Here is a 22,784-nt window from a genome sequence, read left to right on the forward strand (position 1 = left end):
TGACCACCATTGCAAAAGAAAGTCTCTGACTTTTGACAAAATTGGCTCTTTGTTCATCTAATTTCTAATTTGTTTCACACACAGATGTGAAGAATCCAAGAAATTCAGTGTTGTCACAACTTCTTGTGGTACTGGAACATGTACAATGCTATCTGGTAATGGGAGATGATTGAGTGTGTCCACATTTGCAATATGTAAGCCAGGACATTTTATAAAAGTATACTCATATGCAGAAAATATCAAAGCCCAACATTATATTCTTGCTGATGCTATTGGCAGAATGGCCTTATCCTCACTGAATAAACCCATTAATAGTTAACGGTATGTTTGCGACATTCAATGCTCTTAGTTCTAGCACCTTGAACTCTAGTGTCGGGTTGGCTTTTTCTAATATGATTTTTTCCATTTCTTTTTCTGTTTGCTGCAGAGTTTTGCCCTGTCCTTCAATTTGATTTCACAGTCAACCAATTTCCTCTCTGGTGAAATCTTAACTTGGTTCATTTCAGCGGTTGAGCCACCCATGGCTTCATTATCCACTCGCATCTTGGAAAGTTCCACGACTTTTCCTCCTAAGGTCTCTTTTGTTTCATTCAGCTGATTCTTCAGATCTTCAGCCTCTTTCTTGTATCTCTTGGCTTCCTCCTAGAATATTGAACATTGTTGAGTCTTCTCTGCCAACTGTTTCTTCAGTTTGTTCAGAGTGGCACTAAATTAATTTTGTTTCTCTTCATGATTTTTCAGAGGAACCAACTCTGACCCGAGGGATCCTTGCAGCAGTTCAGGAACTTATCCTATTTTCAGGTGAAATATTTCAGCTAAGCTTGATTTTTTGTAAACAGAAGACTAGGCCCTTCTCCTGTCACTATTATCATTGGAAGCTGGGCTGTCTGTTGCCTATATAACACAGGTACTGCAGCGATGCCCTTTACCTGTATAGATTCCTCAGTATTTGTCTTCAATTGAGCCATTGCCCACTCCAAATTCAGTGGCTGGGCACCTTCATTTAGGTAATTAAATGTGTGCTCTCCCACCACTCCTATATCTACCTCCATTATTACTGGGTTCCCATTAACTTGCATTGTGACTGTGATAGGTTTGGTTTTTACAGCGGTGACGTTATACAGGGAATACCTGTCAGTAACGACAGCTTCAGGTTCTGCTGTATGTTTCATTTCAGTCATGTTGGTTTGCTGCTTTATGGGTTGTTTCGACTTCACCCTGCATTGCCTTACTACGTGACCTTTCTTATGACAGTAATGGTATTCTGCCTCCTTGAATCTGCCCAACATCTATAACAAATTAATCTTGGAGTTGCTGCTGAAGTGTTTCTACTAGGCCTTTTCGTGTTTCTAGCAGTGGACATTGCCTCTCACTTCAATGCTGTGTCTCTGGTCTTTGCGCCAGGCCTGGCAGGAGGTTCCCACCCCACATGAAGAACAGCGCCATGTTCTATGTGTTACAAAACCTTTGAGTCTCTCGCAACACCTTCCATGGCGAGTGATATTTCCAGGGAGCACTTCAAGTCAATGTCGACATCGGTGAGTAAAAGGTGCTGAATGGTGTCACCTTGAACCCCACAAACTAATCAGCCCCGCAGCATATCATTTAATATGTCCCTGAAGTCGCAGAGTTCTGTCAACTGCTTCAGCTTTGCTGGACAGGGTTGCGATGGGCTCTCCCAGGGCCCTAAATCTGGAATTAAGCTTAAAACCACTGTATTATTACGGATGGCTTTGGCTGGAAATGCATTTTCACAAGGTCCACTAATTCATTAAAGGACCTAGAGTAGGGCACATTTGGGGCAGTCAGGCTGCGGATGAGATTGAATGTCTTGCTACGACATATGCTCAAAAGGGTTGCTTTCTGCTATTCCTCCGTGGTAATTTCATTCACTAAGAAATAAAATCCGAGGGCCTCCTCCACATACTGGCTCCAGTCTTCCATAGGCACATCGTAAGGATCAATTCTGCTGAAGTGTGGCAAGATTGGTGTGTAGTCTTTACTTTTTTTTTAAGGTTTGATGTATTCACGGTAACAAGGCGAGGTGCATCTTCGGAGCTATTTTATCCTCATCGCCAAATGTAATGAGTCGACAAAGCTGCAGGTTTCAATAAGAAACAGATAAACTTTATAACAGAGAGCTTTTTCAGATGCTACATGTCCAATCAGAACTCTCGTCAGGAAGCCCCACCTCCCAGATTGCCTGCGCTTAAGGCTCATTGGTCGGAGCATCGAAGAACTCCGTGACCCCTGATAGACATCAGGAGAGGCTATACCTTCAGTTACTACACAGAACTATGTGATTCCACAACCAACAGATCAGATCTAAACTCTGCAGTCCTGCCACATCTAGTTGTGAATGGTCGTGGACAATTAAACAGCTCACTGGAGGAGGAGGTTCCACAAATATCCCCATCCTCAATGATGGGGGGCCCAGCACATCAGTGCAAAGGATAAGGCTGAAGTATTTGTTACAATCTTCAGCCAGAAGTGCCGAGTGGATGATCCATCTCAGCCTCATTTAGTCCCTAACATCACAGATGCCAGTCTTCAGCAAATTCAATTCACTCCATGTGCTATGAAGAAATGACTGAAGGCCCTGGATACTGCAAAGTCTATGGGCCCTGACAGTATTCCAGCAATAGTACTGAAAACTTGTGCTCCAGAATTTGCTGCACCCTTAGCCAATCTGTTCCAGTACAGCTACAACACTGACATCCACCCCACAATGTAAAAAATTGCTCAAGTATGCCCTGTACACAAAAAGCAGGACAAACCCAAACCAACCAATTACCACCCAATCAGTCTACTCATGATCATCAGTAAAAGAATGGAGAGGGTCATAACGATGCTGTCAAGCGGCACTTGTTTAACAATAACCTGCTCACTGACACTCAGTTTGGGTTCTGCCAAGGCCACCCAGCTCCTGACCTCATTACATCCTTGATTCAAACATGGTAAAAAGAGTTGAACTCCCGAGGTGAGGTGAGAGTGACTGCCCTTGACTTCAAGGCAGCATTCGACCGAGAGTGGCATCAAGAAGCCCAAGCAAAGCTGGAACCAATGGGAATTAGAGGGGAACTTTCCACTGGTTGGAGTCAAGCCTAGCACATAGGAAAATGGTCTCAGTTCCAGGACATCACTACAGGAGCTCCTTAGGATAATGTCCTAGACCCAACCATCTTCAGCTGCTTCATCAAAGAACTTCCTTCTTTCATAAAGTCAGAAGTGGGGATGTTCGCTGATGATTGCACAATGCTCATCACCATTCGAGACTCCTCAGATACTGAAGCAGTCCATGTCCAAATGCAGCAGGACCTGGACAATATCCAGGATTGGGTTGACAAGTGGCAAGTAACATTTGCGTCACACAAGTGCCAGGCAATGACCATCAAGATAGAATCTAACCATAGTCCTTTGACATTCAATAGCGCTGCCATCACTGACATCCCCACAATCAACATCCATGGCTTACCATTTACCAGAAGCTGAATTGGGCTAGCCAGATAAATACTGTGGCTACAAGAGCATGTCAGTGGCTCAGAATTCTGTGGTCCGTAACTCACCTGCTGGCTCCCCAAAGCCTGTCCACCATCTAAAAGGCACAAGTCAGGATTGTGATGGAATACTGTCCACTTGCCTGCAAGTGTGCAGCTCCAACAACACTCAAGAAGCTTGACACCATCCAGGACAAAACAGCTGCTTGATTGACACTCCATCTATGAACATTCACTCCCTCTACCACCCCTGACGCACAGTAGCAACAGTATGTACGATCTTACAAGATGCACTGCAGAAACTCACCAAGCCTCCTTCAATAGTAACTTCCAAACCCATGACCATTACCATCTAGAAGGACAAGGGCAGCAGATACATAGGAATACAACCACCTGGAAATTCCCCTCCAAGCCATTCACCATCCTGACTTGGAAATATATCGCTGTTCCTTCAAAGTCGCTGAGTCAAAATCCTGGAACTCCCTCCCTAACAGCACTGTGGGTGTACCTACATCATATGGACTGCAGCGGTTCAAGAAGGCAGCTCACCACCACCTTCTCAAAGGCAATTAGGAATGGGCAATAAATGATGGCCTAGCCAGGGACGCCCACATCCCATAAATGCTAAAAAAAATGGAGAATTTCCCAATGATATTTTAGGAGGTACTTTCTGCAGGTAGTGGTAAGCCACACTTCTCCCTTTGTGAGGTTGCTCCACTATGGGCAATGGAAAGAACTGCTTAGAATATGTAGACAAGACAGCCTCACCTTCTGTAATGGGATGAATTTCCTGTAACATTTAACTCTGGAACAAGTTTTCTGTACAGGATTCTGCTGCTTCAGAAGTGTTAAAGATTCTGCCACAGTGTCTGTGCTGACCTCCAGCTTTGGAGGGAAGAAGATTTTCAGCTGGGACTGAAGTATGGCAGGCAATTGACTTTCACCCAGCTCTTTAACAGTGTGATCCTCTATGGACTCTGACTGGGACTCAGGCAAGGCATCCTCTGTGGAAGGTTCCTCATGGACACAGGAGATAAAGTAAGCAATACATTAGTAAGTTCAATGGAACTAGTATCTGAATGCTGCTCAGCCACTAGAAACATGGCTGAATCCTCTAAAGGACAACAGAGATTGCATAAGGTGCATCCATCAACTGGAAAGGCAAATCTTCCCCTAGGACCTCAACCTCAATGAAATCATCAGTACTGCAAGGGATTCTTCTTCATCACTCTCTACTGTTATGGCACAGCGGATGCTGAGCTGTTCAAATCCCAGAGGGAAATTTGAAACAGCTGCCACAACTGTTTTTGCAATTTGTATTTTTATTTCGAGATGCATGTCCTGAATTCAGTAGTAATAAGTCCGCCGAGTCTTAGAGGTTTTTTTTACAAAACTAAATTAAACATTTATTAATAAAAGAAAAGATTTTAAGCACATACATAGGTCTACAAATTGCTACTATGATAACTCCTAGCTCCCCTAACTACAACTTCGCTACTGCAACAGAAAAACAGCATAGATTTCAACAGACCTCGGCAAAGCACACAATACCCTGGACAGTGATATTTAAAATAAATTCTCTTATTTTCAGTTTCTGGAGACAGCACTTGGTACATAGAGGCTGGAGGTTTTTCACTCTTGTTGAATCTAAGAATGCCTTCTTTCCTTACACATAATCTCACCTCCTTTATACATGTTTCTCCATTTTTAATGTAAATCCCATTGTTCCAATATGTCTTTGCAACTTTATTTTTTCCATAATATAAATCTTTGAAAGTACTCATATTATCAGTAATCTTTGGGAGAAATAAACACAATATTTGGCTTAGCCTCTGTTGGCTAGGTGTAACACCTTACCTCTTTGAAATTCATGACTCTGGTTTATCTAAAAGTGCAAATGTTTTTCATACCTCCCATTCTAAAACTTCAGCCGTGTTTACATATTTAGCATTTCAAACCTAGCTTCTCTTTTGATAACTCAAAAGTTCCAGACTCACTGTCTGCAATTCAATTGAAACCACCCCCCCCCCCAACACACAATCTCACACAGAGAAACTAATCCAAACCCCACTGTTAAACTACCTTTAAAATAAATCACAATAATATTATGAAAATTATTATATGACACTAAGAAGAGTGAATTCAGGTCCAGCAGGTCTTCATGGGAGTGGTCACCATCTGTTACAGTGCCTCTTCTGGCCTTACTTCATGAAGAACAGATTTATAACTTCAATCTCTGCCCAGGGTCTAGCGGATGCTGTTTCTGTGAAAAAAAAAAGAACTTACTGTTAATTATATAAACTTCCTCAGCTTCTGAAGGCTGAATTTCCACTGCTTCTAAGTAAAATGTTGCAAACTGTTGCATGCAGGACAGTGAATCATTCAAATGATGAACATCATCTAGTTCTTCTAGAATTCATAGAAGTATGTCAACATCTCCACTCAACATATACGTACATTGATTGTGAAGAACATAGAGACAATCAACGATCTGCCACCCCCTGTGGCTGAGAAAAGCAATATTTCTGCCTTTGACTGGAAGATCTATACCACCTGGACCTTGTAACTTGATGTCTGATGTGTAAAGTGTTATTGGCTAAAGCCAGTCAAGGTCATCTGCTATTAAGTTAACAGCAGCTTCAGCAACGATTTTAAAAGTAGCATCAAAGCCTTGAACTAGGACAGTTACTGACCAATAGAGTGTAAGTTTCCATGCCCACTGGTGTCTGGCATGCTCGGTGTCATGAGCAGACAATATGGCGGCAAGGTCTCATAATGTCGTGAATCCAGCTTGCAATTATCTGCTCAGCCCATCGATGGCGGGCCACGTTTCCTGCCATTGGACATCGGAAACCTCATTGTAATACATCTGCATATTATTATAAGGCCAGCCTACCAGAATCATCCCCCCACGCTGGATCGTCCACCCACGTTGGCTTGATTGCAGGCTGCCATGTTTCGCAACTGCACAGAAGCGACATTCACTGGCGAGCTGCGCTTCACTCAAGACTTTGAGCTTTGTTTGCCTACCTTGCTTTGGACAGCACTCGCCGTCATCAGTGCCAGGCTTCACAGCCAGCACCACCTCGCTTTTAGGGGGCCTCATGGGCAGGTCTCTACCTACCAGGCCAGCCATAAGGTGGAGGTGACTTTGTATGGCTGCAGGGCTAGGACTTGCTTGGGGAAGGGGGAGAAATGGCCTCAGGCAAGGGGAGAAGATGCAGGATGAGGGCTGTTCTGGGGAAGGAGGGTAATCCAGGGTTTGTGTGGAGGCACAAGTTGATCTGTGCAAGTGGCCTCAAAATGGTGAGGGCTGAGGAGGTCGTCTCCAGAGTAGATGAGGCCCAATGGAGACGTGAGGGTGTGTGTGAGAGAGTGAGTGGTGATGTCCCTTGAGCTGGCAGTGAGTGAGATGCCAGTGAATGTGTGATGGGCTTGAGTGTGTGAGTTTGGAGTGATGAGATGGATGCCACACCCTGGCTGCATGGATGAGGTAATTCATCCTCATGCATTAGATGGCCAACCTCTTCTGTGCAACTTTGGCACTGATCACCACTGCCATCGCCTACAAAGCCAGAGTGGTAATGTTGCTGTCTCTCTTACAGCCAGAGCAGGGCTACAGGACATCACAATGGGCCTCCACAGCATTTAAAAGGTTCTTAAGGGATGCATCGCTAAACCTGGGGGCTGCAGTCTTCTTGCCTTTCGAGGTCATGTCTTCTTTGCAGCAGTCTTCGGCTGGAAGCACCGAGAGGTGTGCGTGAACTTTAAATATGGTGCCTGGCATGTTGAAGCGACGAGGTGACGGCATGGTGGGCAAATCATCGAAATGGCGTGTTTCCCGGGAATGCAGCGGGTTTGAGACAATATGGTGTAAGAAGCCATTATAACGGCTAGTGGGTAAAATGTCATTTTCCGCACCCGCTACTGCACATAATACAAATCTGGGACAATTCTGCCCAAAGTCTTGTTTAAGAGAATCAACTTCCCATAGGAACTCTGTAATTTTGTCTTTGTCTTGACTTCCAATTTCTTGGTTGGAAAGTGTTTCATGAATACTTACTGGTCTTTGAGTTTGATTAAAATGACTGGATTTGCAGAAACACTTGAAATATCCAGTTTTGCCACACTGGAAGTATTTCTTGCCCCCTATTGGACTGTTCTAGCATCTATGCTGCATTTTCATACCACAACACAAGCAATCCAAAATGGTTGCCAGAGTGGATTTTCCCACCCTTTCGCCTGGTTCAGTAGGTTCTCTCATGAGTGGGGCCACTGCCTGTTGCCTACCCAGTCATGTGAAGCCTCTGAGTTGCCCTAAATTATTGCCCAATTAAATGCTCTAAGCTCAACCTGCCTTTCATACTGGGCCGATTGATCCAAAGTAATATTAATTTTGGTCTGGAAAGTTTTTCATCCCAGACACCACGACATTGCAATTACTGATTAACTCATTCTTCAGCGCCCTGTATCCACAAGAACTAGCTAGGCGATATAGGTCGGTTACAAATAATTCAATTGATTCCCCAGGTCTATGTGACCTCTGGTTAAAACATGCTTGTTCAATTATTCAGTATTGCTTTGGGCTAAAATAGGTTTAAGAATGGGCTCAAAGTCCATGGTGGACTCCTGTGTACCCTGCCTTAGGGGGACATCATCTGCTACTGGACCTACTGCATAACGAAGGGAACTAACTTGGAGCTTTGGCACTTTTTTGTGAAGACCTGGTGATGCTCAGTACCAGAGAAAATAGCATTTCCGTAATTCCCATTGCTGGCCTCTCTGAGGGCCCTCAAGGTAGTCAAACGGGTGGAGCAAGAGCAGGGACCGCTCACCAGATACAGTCATCGTTATCTCTCTCCAGTGTGCCTCTTTCTTCCACCGATTTTTTTACGAGCTGCTTTCAAATGTATCTGCATTCTGTGGTTCCTTCAATAATGCCAATGTGTCTTTTACATCAATGTCTCCACTGCTGCCACCATGTTCTGAGATGTGTCCCTCTATTTTGGACTTTAGGTGTGGGATTTAGTTCTTAGATTGTAGGCATGCCCTGGTATCCGCTTGTCACTTGTTTATTAGTACTACTTCTACACAAGTTACAGAGTAGGCACGTTGATCCTAGGCATGATTCCAGCTTCTCTCCCTCTCTCTTTCTTGAGTCTAACGTATGTATAGTAGTATATCATCATCTATGTTAAACATTAGCATACCGCATCTGTTAACCCTTTATACTATACTTAAGGCAGATTTACAATTGCACTCAGAATCCATTGACATCATCAGGGCCCAACTAATCCCCTTCACACATCAACATCTTCTGGCTTTGGTTAGATGGTTTAGCCACCCATCTGAAAGCTCGTTTCTTTTTTTTTTGGTGAATGGAGTTAAAATCTATCCTGTCAATATTTTTGAGGGTCTGATTTGAATGAGTCCCAAACTCCCAGTGTTGTACGATTAATGTGAAGCAAAAGTACACTAACTGTGCACAAAGTCAACATCAAATGGTGGCAGATTGCAAAAGAACTCCTGCACCTCCCATGGGAGCAAAGGTAAAGCAACCATCACTCTTGCTTCCAAAAGGCCCAGAGATACCATCTGCTACACAAGGTTTCTCTCCCATGTATTTAGCCTCTCATCTCCACTTTGTGGCATATCTCCTTTTCTCTCCTTCTCACATCAGCAGGTTCTGCAACATGATAGGGGATCAAGAAAGTCTTCAACTTGTTAGCAGTGAGGCCAACATGCTTCCCCCTTCAGGTTCCTGTTTGTGCACAAGTTAGGTGAAGCACGTCTGTATTTCTGGGTTCAGATCATTAGCCTAGGTCCAACATTCTCCTAGCACACAACTGGGAGGCCTAAGAAGCCTGTACACAACAGCCATTACTGGGTTACTGGCTGCTGGCCAAAGGCAGCAAGTCTCACTCCAAAGACTTGTGCATAAAATCTAGGCTGGTACTCTGGTGCAGTACTGGATTGGAGGAAGTGCTGCACGATAGGAGATAGGACCTTGAGGTGGAACATTAAACCAAGGCTCCGTCTGCCCACCTCAGGTGGAAAAAAAATAATCCCATGGCATTCTTTTGAAGAAATGCAGTGGCATGGTCCCGTTGTCCTAGACAAATTTCGCACCAATGTCACCAAAACAGGCATTATCATTTTCATACTTCTGTTTGTGGAACCTCTCTTCCATGTTTCCTACAATAGGAACTACTACTCTTCAAATGTATTTAATTTGGGACAACCTGATATTGTGAAATGTGCTACATAAATACAAGTCTTTCATTAGAAAGAAAGCAAAGAAACACAGAACTGTAAACACTCAACCAATGACAAAGAAGACAATTAACCTGTGACTCTAAAATCATGATAAACACAAAACACATATGAAATGTTATTAAAGGATAGAAAGATCTATATGTGATCATTAGCATAAGCATTAAATTACTTCATTTGCAATGTGAAATACACTAAATGTTGATGCAATGGTGTAACTGCCGCATTCTACTCTTAACCTCTCTTTTACTGATTTCTCTTATTCCTTCAATTAAGTTGTCCCTAACTATCTGTTCTCTTGTTCACTATCCTCTTACATAGATGATCCAAAGGTCACAATCAAAAGTTAAATATTAATCAACGGGAACAGAACAAGGGAGATGCAAAGTTCAAGTAGTTAAGGAGCTTCCCATGGTAGCATAATATTCCATGTGAGAGCACCCAAGAGAAAAAAAAATTATATCTATTCATAATTTCCTTTCTGGCACATTGCCCAGACTGTCTCAGATCAGATATGTTCACCTGAATCATTTCCTTAGCTTCAAAGTCCAAGTACTCTCTTTCGAAGTAGTATTTAGGACTATGGGATGCAATTACATACACATCCACCAGAAGGAGCAAGTCATGGAGACAATGTTGTCCTTTGTCGGATCAGTTTCTGGTTGGGAGGAATATTATTAGCAGATAGAATAAAAGAAAATAAAGACTTGCATTTATAGAGCACCTTTCATATGGCCACAGGATGTCCCAAAGTGCTTTACAGCCAATTAAGTACTTTTGAAGTGTAGTGACTGTTCTAGCAGAGGAAATGCAGCAGCCAATTTGTGCACAGCAAGCTCCCGCCACAGCAATGTGATAATGACCAGATAATCCATTTTTGTAATGTCGACTGAGAGATAAATATTGACTAAAACATTAGGGATAACTCCTTTGCTCTTCTTCAAATTGTGCCATGGGTCTTTTACCAGGGTGATCAACTCTCGGGAAAAAATATGAGGTGTGGGAGGCCACACGAGCAGACAGGGGTTGTTGGCAAATCTGTGAGAGCTGGGGAGTGTGGGGTAGAGGTGCTGGCGAACCTGTCCAATCAGGCAATCGGGAGCAGTGCAACCACACATATGCACAACATGCAAAGGGACAATATCTTTGATTATGGAGCAAACATGTAAAATCATGGATCATTGGTCATCACGTCTTCTATATCCACTTGAGAGACCAGGAGTGTCAGTTTAACATCTTTTCCAAAAGACAGCACCTCCTGCAGTGCAGCACTCCCTCAACACTGCATTGGAGCATCAGCCTTAATTTTTGTGTTCAAGTCCTCGAGCAGGACTTGAACCTACAACATTCTGACCCACAGGCTCACCAACTGAGCCATGTCTGAGACACAAGACATGTCCACTGAAGGGATAAAGACAGAAATTGTGAAAATGCTGGGGATGCCAGAGGGCAGATGAGGGATGGAGCTGAACTTCGCACCTCTGTTATTGGGTTTTATCTCGGGATTCGCTAGCGTCTTACTCTAAAAGAGATCTTGCTGGAGACAATGGTCTTTTGTTGGAAACACATTTATTTACATACTAACTATTAACAAAGGTCAAGTAAGATCAAGACATAACTGGGGCTACTCTCTAAGATGCTTCTCAGTCACCTTCTCTCAGTGAGTGACATCACGGTGATATAGCTCCTCATGCATATGCTCAGTAGCAATCATTAGAGTTAACCCTTTACTCTGCATCTCCCCGCCAAGTCTTTATCCCCTTACTGTTATACACACATTTCCCTGTAACCACCAGTGTGGAAGACCCTAACCCTATCTGAAATCCCAGAGCTTGACTATTTAACAGCACTTAGGTGCTCAAACTATCCCACACAATTTGGGCACCTGGCTGAGAGAGGGTGGAGGATGTTGCTTTAGTACTTTGCCACAGTATTAATAAGCAATGGGGCTGAAGAACACTGAAGGCAATTAAAAAACTAATGTTGACATAGTCTGCTGGTGTAGGCAATTTAGTCCATTACATTGGAAAATTGACCAGTGATTGTTAAAACTCACTTTCCCCTTCTCTTTCTAGCCTGAGCAAAACTGGCCTGTCTTAGGCAAACTTGGTGTCATGTGCCATTAAGAGAGTACTGAGAGAAAATGTCATTCTATCTGTTATATTTTGTTCATTTACACGGGCTTATACTATGTCCACTCAAATGTATAGCTTATTACAGGCCTGTCCACAAAAGTGTTGCTCCAAATTCCAATGGGGCTGAATATTATTTAAGTAGTTTGCAACATTTACTTATACTTTGTTGGCTTTTCACTTTGTAATGGAAGAGGTCAGGTTGAGCAATAATTTAGATGTGCATTACGCAATGGCTACTGAGAGCCGTGCAAGTTAGCAAGTTTGAACGTGATAGCAAGTTTAGCGTACAAGAGGAATTGGGAAGGGGGAAGATTGCAAGACAGGTCAGAACTTCTCATGTTCTCCAGGGTTTCTGTCTGAGGACATGGATTTCACTAGAATATTTGCATTAGTGGGTCCTTGGCTACCATCCTTCCAACATCTATTCAGGTAGTTTATGATGCATACTATGAGTTTGACACTTGGCATTGAGTTGGCATTTTCATGGTTTTTCTGGAAATAGAGATCATCATTGTTAGCCTCCATGTTTTTTGTTTTAAGAAATTATTCAAGTCTTGCTTCCAAGCTCTTCACATAGTTTCAATGTGATCTGACATAATAGATTTACTGTATTTTTAAAGTAAAATTCACTTTCACTTTAAAACACAGGCAAACACAAAAAGATCAGATATGAAAATGGCCCTGGTTGTTGGAGATTAATCAGTTCAGCCTCAGGAATCTCTAAAGGAATTCTTCAGGGTAGCATCTAGGCCCAACCACCTTCAGCTCCTTCAATGACCTTCCCTTCAATGTAAATGTAGCATAATGGGTTAATAGAACAGTTATGGTAATAAGTGATGTCAATCATGATGTAATAGTGATATAAGCAGTCATGTGCTAGGGACCCTGTAGAAAGGATGAAACAGTCTATACTCCTGAGACACAAACCCACTCTGTAACCTTCTAATATATAGTGTTAATAAACCAATTTGAAGTAATTACCAGAGTCAGACTACAGTTACTCAAGATAAGATAGGCCACGCAACTAGTAAACAAAATGATGTCAGAAGTGGGGATGTTTGCTGATGATTGCACAATGTTCAGTAACATTCATGACTTCACATATAATGTAGCAGTCCAAATCCATGTGCAGCAAGACTGGACAACATTCAGGTTTGGGCTTATAAGTGGCAAGTAACATACATGCCATACAAATGCCAGACAATGACCAACTTCAACAAGAGAGAATCCAACAATCTTCCCTTCACATTCAATGGCATGACCATCACTGAATGCCCCATTATCAACAACCCGGGGTTACCATTGGCCAGAAACTGAACTGGACCAGCCATAAAAATTTGTGGCTGCAAGAGCAGGTTGGAAGCTGGGAACTCTGTGGCGAGTAACTCACCTCCTGACTCCCCAAAGCCTGTCCACCAACTACAAGACACAAGTCAGGGGTGTGATGGACTACTCTCCACTTGCCTGGATGAATGCAGCTCCAACAATACTCAAGAAGCTCAACACCATCCAGTCCACCGCCTCCTTAAACATTCATTCCCTACACCACAAGTACACAATTGCACCAGTGTATGCCACCTACAAAATGTACTGCAGCAACTTGCCAAACCTCCTTTGACAGCACCTTCCAAACCCACGACCTCTACCACCAAAAAGGACAAGGACAGCAAATCCATGCAAACACCATCACCTGCAAGTTTCCCTACAAGCCACACAGCATCCTGACTTGGAACTATATCACTGTTCCTTCACTGTTACTGGAACTCCTGGAAAATCCTGGAATTCCCTTCCTAACAGTGGGTGTACCCACACTAGGTGGGCTGTAGCAATTCAAGGCGGCGGCTCACCACCACCTTCTCAAGGGAAATTAGGAATGGACAACTAAAGCTGCCCTGTCAGTGATGCTCACATCCCATGAAAGAACTAAAAAAAAAATGTATCAAATGCAGTTTATGGTCTTTCCTCCTTCTCCATAAATGGTTACACTATTCCGCTGTTCAAAATATTTATGGCTTGCTTAGGGAATACTCATATCCTGCTATGATGCAAATATCAAAAATGTTGGTGTTAAGTTTGCATTTTGAGTTATTTGTGTTTGATGTTTCTAAACAGTGATCAAACAATGAAGCATGGATGGTCAAACACTGAGTGCTGTATGACACAATAAAAGGAATGATTAAATAGTGCATCATTGTACAGACTCTACCAATTTCAGAGCATGGAGAAGGATGGCATAGCTTTGAATCCCAGCAGTGTTCGAGACATTCTCTCCTGCTACAAAAGCAAAGACAGGGAGAAAGTAGAAGTATTTAATCTGGTACCACAAGACACATGAGGTTTTATCCAGACTGAGAGCTGGAGGCTGAGATGTTGAGCAGAAAATTTTGCAAACATCCTGGGGGTTACCATTGACCAGAAACTGAGCTGGACCAGCCATACAAATATTGTGCCTACAAGAGCAGTTCAGAGGCTGGGAATTCTGTGGCTGGTAACTCACTTCCTAACTCCCCAAAGCCTGTCCACTATCTACAAGGCACAAGTCAGCAGTGTGATGGAATACTCTCCACTTGCCTGGGTGAGTGCAGCTCCAACAGCACTCAAGAAGCGTGACACCATCCAGGATAAAGCAGCCCGCTTGATTGGCACCCCATCCACTACCTTAAACATTTACTCCTTCCACCACTGATGCACAGTGGCAGCAGTGTGTACAATCTACAAGATGCACTGCAGCAACTCACCAAGGTTCCTTTAATGGCACCTTCCAAACCTGCAACCTCTACCACCTTGATGGACAAGGGCAGCATATGCATGGGAACACCACCACCTGAAAGTTCCCCTCCAAGCCAAACACCAAAATGACTTGGTGCTATATCACTGTTCCTTCACTATCATTGGGTCAAAATCCTGGAACTCCCCTTCCACCAACCTGTAACAGTACTGTGGGTACACCACACGACCAGCAGCAGTTCAAGAAAGCAGTTTACCATCACCTTCTGAAGGACAAATAGGGATGGGCAATAAATGCTGGCCTAGCCAGCAATGCCCACACCTTGTGAAAGAATAAATTTAAAAAATAATTGGGAGAAAGGATTTAAAATCACTTTGGGAGGCTGCAGCATAAGGAGAGGTGGGGGAAGGGTGGTGTTGGGGGAGCGCAATGAAGTTGGCAGAGATTGTAATGCTCAACTGAAAGGCCAAAAAAGATGCCACAGGAAGAGGCAAAAGGAGGGAACAGTTGACTTTTTGGTCAATCCCTTCAAGAATTCCAGATGCCTATCTACTGGGGCACTTTAATATTCAGCATGTTCAAAAATGTCAGATCAGCTCCTGAAAGAAGTGATGAAAGGCATTGCCAATTCTCTGCCCCTCTTGAATCCTGCCAGTGTGCTCCCAAGTTAAAATGCAGAGTGAACAATCACTCCCTGAACCCTGTGGGAAATTCATAGGTAGATTTTCCTCTTCAGTGTAAGAGTTTGATAGGCAGAAACCCCTGTCACAAAATTAGGAGCAAGCGGCTTTATTGTGTTCTATCCATTTGTTTTAATGTTTGAAAAATTGTAAGCAGCTTCATTCTATTGTGATATGGGCTTCTACCTTATTCAACACTAGTGTTTCAGCATTCAAAGGGAAAATCTATCACTGTTGTCTTCAATGTTCTCGTATAATAGTCAATAGTTTTTCCATGCTTGTGGCAGCAACGAGTCATTTTCATGGCACATGCATGGATATTAGGGTTCTCTCAAGCTTGTGTCTGGTTTTTGTTTCAACATTTCTGCTTCATTATGTTTTCTTTTACAATTTTCTCCCACTCGCTGCTTCCTTCCTGAAGGCATTGATCCCTTGCTAAGGTAAGATTCTATAGGTCGTGGGAGTCTTGCAATACCTTGTCCATTTGGCTGTTATTCACCTGATTGTGGATGCCAGCAGGCTATGCAGCCAGGAAGTAGAGTTATCACAACTGGGTCCAAAACTTTCTAAAGGTTGTTTAACACAATACAAAAGCTGCACCAGTTGTGCAAGCATTAAACTGTCATTTCCCTCATACTTGCTTACATCCACACTGCTATACAAAGAAACCTCACTCTAAAAAGTACCTGAACAAAGCTTGTAACATTTTCTTTCTATAGTTTGCAAAGCAACTCTGTAGAGACTGCCAGTCGCATGGGCAAAATATTCCACCAGTTCAACTGGCTGAACAGTACTGATTTACCCTGAGAAAACAGAATCATTGCTCATGCCCAGACTGCAAGCATGTTAAATCCAAGCTCCGACTTTTGGGAGAAGCTGGAATTTTCAAGTCAAATACTTATAAAAGCTGTATAGAGGCAATTTAATGGTACTTGATTATATTATTACGAAAGCTTTCTTTGCAAAACTTTTTTGAATATTGAGAATAAGAATTATTCCCTTAAAAGAATCGTGAAGGTATGTTTTCAGGAAGCACTTTGATTGATTTGTGATTAAAGGGTCAATATGACCACCTGTCCCTCCTACATCACTGTCTTTGGAAGGGGTGAATAGAGATCCACCCTCTTATACAGTCATTTGGTTACTTGGTGCAAAGGTTCAGAACTGGTATATCCAGCTCCTGGTCTTTTACGGTCCTTCTGTTACATTCCTGACTGTGTTCTAGCAGGAGTGCTGTGTAACTATGGTCCCCAAGGTAGTTATGTAGACAATGAAGAGGAGGAGCCATGGAAGGAATCTCCGGATGCAGAGTTGACTGCGTGGTAGCAGCAAGGGAAACCAATTCCGGAGATGTGTTTTTTCTGTTGTAACACTCCAAAATGGAACTGGATTGATAGGGTTAGAAAAATTACTGATGAAGCAGAGGCACAATTAAGAGAAGATGGATTCCCTTTCTTAAGGACAGATTGAGCATAAATACACTCCTAAAGAGAATGATAGATGGGCTCAGATCCAGAGATGCTTTGCAGTAATTTCAGCAGCAGCACATAAGTTGAAGACACTGGAATGGATTGCATTTAGATCCAATTGACTCCAGAGAGCAAAGGATTGGATAGACTTGGTAGATAAGACTTGATATTGGCCCACAATGGGGGAAACTCAGTATGGACGTTTTTGAGTTTAGGGTTTCAGGAGCAAAGTGAGACAAAAAGTCAGCCTTCTTTTGAGGAGAGCCATCCGGGCAGGAAAAGTATAGAAAGGAGCATTTGTAGAAGTCACAAGAGGCAACCTTGGCAGGAAGCCAGAAGAAGCAGCTGCTAGGAAGGCAGGAAGACAGCAGTTGACGTGTCCTTTCAAAAACATTGTGTTTGGCAGATCTAATGGTGAATTTGCAGAGGTTACGAGGAGGCTTTACACTGATCAAGAGGCCAGGTGCAAGAGGCAGAATTTCACAGGAGACTACATAATGGTAGGCATGATTGAAAGAAGGCACAGTACTAAATTTAATGGAATGGGAAGAATAAGGGATATCAGCATTTACTTCACTGGAACAGATTGAAGGCTCAGAAGATTAAAAGCAGCAAGTAAAGCAGAAAAGAAATCCAAAAAGTGTTTGCAAGGACCATCTCAGCTGGACAGAAAAGAGCTGGCTGTTCTATGATTAAAAACATCCATTGATTGGCAGTAAAGCTGGAATGTCAGACTTTTGCCATGTGGGTGGATTTAATGTATGGTTAGCTAACACATCGTGACACATCTGCTAAGTGGGTGGTCTTCAAATCACTTTTCCAATCTGGACAGCAATACACATTGAAAGAACATTTAATTAGCCTCCAATTCATTTGTTCAAATAAAATGCTTGTGTTTATTAACACCACCTTGTTTTCTAGGTGCTCACAAGTTTGAATGAAAGTTATTGGATAATAATTAATTTCCAGGAACTTTTGTGTGGTTCCTGAAGTCAATTGAACATATTAACCACTGGACTGTGGTGCTTAGTCATGGAGTCACAATCATAGAATCATCATGGCACTGAATGAGGCCATTTAGCCCATCGGGTCCATGCCAGTCCATATCAAAGCCTAAGGAAGGGGCCAAATGCCTTTTTTCAGTTTGCATCTGTTTTCTAACCATAACACTCAAGGATTTTCAGTCACCAGTCTGAGCTGGATGCTGGACAACAGCACAAGCGATTGCTCATAATGGCGTCAATGATGTATGCCATCACTATGTCAGTAGGAGTGCTGCTTTTTGGGTGTTATGCCTGCAGTGCTTTAGGCTGACTGTATTATAATGCAAGTTCAGTCACTTTACATAAGATTGCCGTGTTTCTGCTGCCAACCACCCAAAGGAAATGACTGTATTATCTCCTATTAGAAACTCTTAAAAGGCTGTTGAACATCTTAAAATGTAATGCTGAAAAAGAAAGAAATGCACGAAGTAACGTTAGTTTGAAAAATGACACCATTCCAAGAAAAGACTTTGGAGGTTCTGCAGTAGGAATTGTTTGAGAAATGGATGGTCCCTTTTGGAGCAGAAAACGACTGCCCTGAAGAGTAGCACAAGAGCATCCTGGATGAAAGCAGCAGAAATATAGTGGAACAGAAAATATTGTCAAACCGAGGAGCAGTGAGGAAGACATTTGTTGGTCTGAAGGAGGCTACCGTAGTGAATGCTTTTACAATGTTGCTGTACAATGCATCTTTGTAGCACTGCACTGTAGGTTTGATAGGGAGAATGTGGCAACTGCCTATGCACATATAAAATGTACAGGCATGGTGTTTAACATTGCACTCGGCACTATTGCCCTGTTATGTCATTTGCCCCATGACTCATAAAATGTGGCAAGAAATAAACTCCAAGCACACAGCCAACATGGGGTGCTTGCTTGCTAGATGTTCACAGACTCGCATCAAGTGTTTGAAGGATGGGATCTTCGGTTGAGATGACAGACCTTCTTCCTGTATCTCTGTTCCATGGCAATGGCTCTTTGTAGGGGGTAAAGTTAATGACACATCAGGTTTCAATCATCTTGGATACCTAGGCCAACTAGTACAGCAGGCATCCTCTAATTGTGCCCTTTCTACTCTAAAATTAATAGATACAGGGGGATAACCAATAGAATGTTCTTTGGCTCTATTCATTCAAAGCTCAAATAACTTCTCCACTCACTAATGCCCACAGGTAGCAGATAGGATGCTGCCTAAAGAAAGTGTGAATACACTGCAGTAGTGAAACTCAAGGACATCATGAAATAAACATGATATTGCTGGGTCAATTCATTGCTACTTATGCATTTGTAACAGGAGTGCAACATCTTTGTCTACTTGATTATTTGCTTGGCTTCTTAACCATTCACAGCACAGAAAGAGTTAAACTTGCAGGCAATGCCCAGCACTTCTGATATGCAGCAGTTTAGAACCTAGATTTGTTGTCAAATAAGCTTTGATGGAGCATACAGAGGAAATGAATAGTTGTGTGGTGGATGGCCTGTACTATTATTTTCTAAAATCCTGTTGGAAACAACTGGCGATTATATTATTGCAGCGGCAATGAATTAGAGGGGGATTGATCAATTCAATGTAGGACTAATGCCTTTTTTTAAATATTGTGTTGATAGCTATTAATTAAATGTAATAGTGAGGGGTAGTTTGTTAACGTTGTACGTTTTGATGCGCTTCCCAGAATCTTGAGCACGTCATTCAAGTTAGCCAACTTCTTGAACCTGAGTAGATTATCTAGCTCAAACTCAGTGTGTAAGACCAATTGCAAGGGAGGCACGCCTTTAAGAACTGGCATCAACATGGTTGAATGGGCCAAACACATAGGGTCTGATTTTAACTCACTGAGATCCCATTCACTCAAACATAGTTAAAATCCAGCCTACAGTGTCTGTTGTATATGGGTAGTGGACTGCATATTTAAACTTTTACAACTCAGTAGTAACCTTGGCATTGTGGATTGGCTGGCTACTATACATATTACTTCAATGGAAAGCAAAATCAGACAAGGTATATAATGGCCAGCCAATCTACAACCACATGTATTCCTCTGATGCCCAGGGGGAAAATGACTCCCAAAAGCTTTGTTCAGGCACTGAGATCACACTATGGGGCATTATGATCTTATTAATATATCTGAGACCTCAGCAAGGCTAGCACATCCCTGGTGTAGCAGATGCACACCAGGCAACTCATTGTTAGCCCTAAAATCTCATACATTCAACAACAGAAAGTAATGAGATTGACCTGCTCAGCTGGGAGAACATGGAACTGGTGAACAAGACAATGCCTCTGGGAAGCTTTTAGATACAGGTGAAAATCCAGGATTATTAAGTCATGCATGCTAATTCAGCCAAAATCCTCTCCATAGTTTCACTTCCAAGTGGAGCTTAAAGCATGAAGTGACCTGTATTATTTGACAAATATCGTTGAAGCAATCCCCAGCGAGAACCTTTCACTCTCAGTTGGAAAGCAAGATGTTGAGCATGTAGTTTCTGGACTGGAAAAATTGAAACTGCAAAGTTGATTAGAAGCCTCGGAGCATGGAACAGACAACAGATTGGACACTTTCCAAGAAAGATATTTCAGATTAAATTGGAAAATAAAATGCCTAAAACAGATAAAGACACCAATACGGAATGGATACCTTTGAAAAATATTACCCGAGTTCAGATACTTAAACAAACTTGTTTTGAACCTTTCTTGATTATTTCCTTAGTTGCAGATACAAAAATCTCTGTATTTCTTAAATATATAAATGTTTTGGAAATGTGAAATGTTTTGATTTGAACTGGAAAACACCAGATTCTAATATATTCAAGTGTTCTTGAGCTTTCCAAATAGCCAGAAAGAGTTTATCATTCTTTTGACATAAAGACTTATTCCAAGGTAGATATAGAATTGGAATCCTGAAGTGATTTGCTTCCTCTGTTATGTGAAAAGATTAACACCAAACACAATATCATAGTCATTCTTTAAATGATGCTGCAAAGGCAGTCTGGACCAACTGACTTGCTAGCAGGTATCAGTTGAATGGAGGTGAATGTGCAGATCTGTTGACTTCTCTAGGCTAGCATGTACAGCTCCCAAAACATCATTGCTGCTCCCAGCCCTGTGGACTCATCATGTCCACTGATCTTGGGAAAGCAGGCTGCTGAAGATGAGTGAAAGCCCCTATCAATTCAACTGATCAATCTCTCTATTGGGAAGCCCACAATTATGACAGGCATTTGGGTTTCCATCAAAATTGCAAGGTGTACTAGTATGGACTTCTGCTATGAGGGTCTGGATGCAGAATTCCTGGAGGTGAGCACATTATCCTGGTAGACCACAGAGTTAGTGATGCCATGCAACATGGTACAAGAGGCTGAATGTGGACTGCTCCATACCCTCGGCCCTAGCACTGAAGCTCCTTGGCACGTCTATCAGTATCTCGTTTATGAGGCCAGCTGTTTTCTTCTCTTGGCTGGATCCACAAAATCCTCACTTCTGTCCATGTCAGGAGAGCTGGCCGAGGGCCCAGCTCTCCAGAGAGGCTTCTACTACTCCATCTCTTCCAGCATGACATGCTTCTGCCTACTGCTCCTGGGTATTTCACCACCTGCAGACTCCTCTAACTCACTATCAGAGATTTCTGGGCTGGTGTCTCTGAAGGGTGGAGTGCCTTATCTTGTATCCTCAATAGGATTTCTCTCCTCCAAAATCTGCTTCTATGGGAGTTGCTTGATGTTTACAAGAAAGAGCCTTGGTTTAATGCTACAGCCAAAAAAGTGGCATCTCTGACCATGCAACACTCCCTCAGGATTGTATTGAATTCTGTGCTCAAGTCCGTGGAGTGGGATTTGAACACAAAACCTTCTGTATCAGAAGAACGAGTGTTACCACTGAGTGAAGAGAGGGAGAAGGAGATGTGTTTGGAATGAACAAGATTATATGTTGAAGGATGTGTTGGAGGTCAGGTAATAATTGAGACTGATGAGGGGGGTGTTGGGGGGGGGGGGGGGGGATCAAGTGTTGATGAGAGAGCCGAAGAGGTGTACCCAATATTGCTGCTCTGCCGAGACCAAACACCTCTTTCTACACTGAACCCAGGTCCTGGGGATGATGCTGGTGGCACTGACCTCTGTCCAAGCCTGCTTGACAGTGGCCTTGGGGATATGTGGGCTGGTGTTGGGGAACAGTATCTCCTTCTAGACCTCACTTCCTGCTCCAGGGAGGCATCTGAAAAATGGAGGGCAGCTGTGTGACTCATTCTTTGCAACCAATTGTTCATTAAAGGAGGGCTTGTCTCCCCTTCCCCACCCAATCCCTCTCCAGAGTTAAAAATTGACCTTATAAATCTATGTTTAATTACAAGGGCATGTTGCAAAAACTTGCACTGATTTGAACTTAGAAGGTTGCAGGGTGATTTAATTGTGGTGTTTCAAATGATAAATGGATGCAATGGAGTAAGTACAGAAAAACCATTGCCTACATATTCATTGACAGTAAATGGAGTTGTGTTTCAGATGAAGAACAGGTTCGAGGGGCTTAATGGCCTGTTCCTATGTTCTTATATTATATTAGAGGCTGTAAGTGTGACATTGCTGCAAAGGCAGCATATGACAACATGCAGCAGACAATATCCCACCCAAAATAATACATATGATATGTACTTTCTGTGTTGCTCTTTTAAAATAACAATTAAATCACAAATTAGTAATCACATCACTCTTCAAATAATTTTTAAAAAAAAAACTACTTCAGGAAATGATTGAAAACATAAATTAGCTCTGTACTCCCAAGCTCACAGTCCTTGACCTAGCTTCAGGAAACAAAACTGTCATCTAATAACAAACATGTTTTTGGTTTGGGAAATTCTGCCAACAGTACAATTTCAAGAATACAACCATTGCCTAAAAACCATCACAATAACACTGGGGAAACACACACACACACACACACACACAGATCAACCAGGTGCCTGGAGT

At 42.6% G+C, this 22,784-nt stretch overlaps 1 protein-coding gene across 1 annotated transcript in view; it reads right to left on the reverse strand.

Annotated features, from left to right (window-relative positions):
• Positions 1-4,926: 4,926 nt before the first annotated feature.
• The window catches only part of ndfip2 (Nedd4 family interacting protein 2), a 119,187-nt gene continuing 101,329 nt past the window's right edge, over positions 4,927-22,784 (reverse strand). Inside the window, exon 9 of the mRNA XM_041199259.1 lies at positions 4,927-5,760. The gene's annotated coding sequence lies outside the window, so the exon portion shown is untranslated. The remainder of the gene's footprint in view (positions 5,761-22,784) is intronic.

Source organism: Carcharodon carcharias, chromosome 11 (assembly GCF_017639515.1).
Source record: "Carcharodon carcharias isolate sCarCar2 chromosome 11, sCarCar2.pri, whole genome shotgun sequence".
In the NCBI taxonomy this organism is placed as follows: Eukaryota; Metazoa; Chordata; class Chondrichthyes; order Lamniformes; family Lamnidae; genus Carcharodon; species Carcharodon carcharias.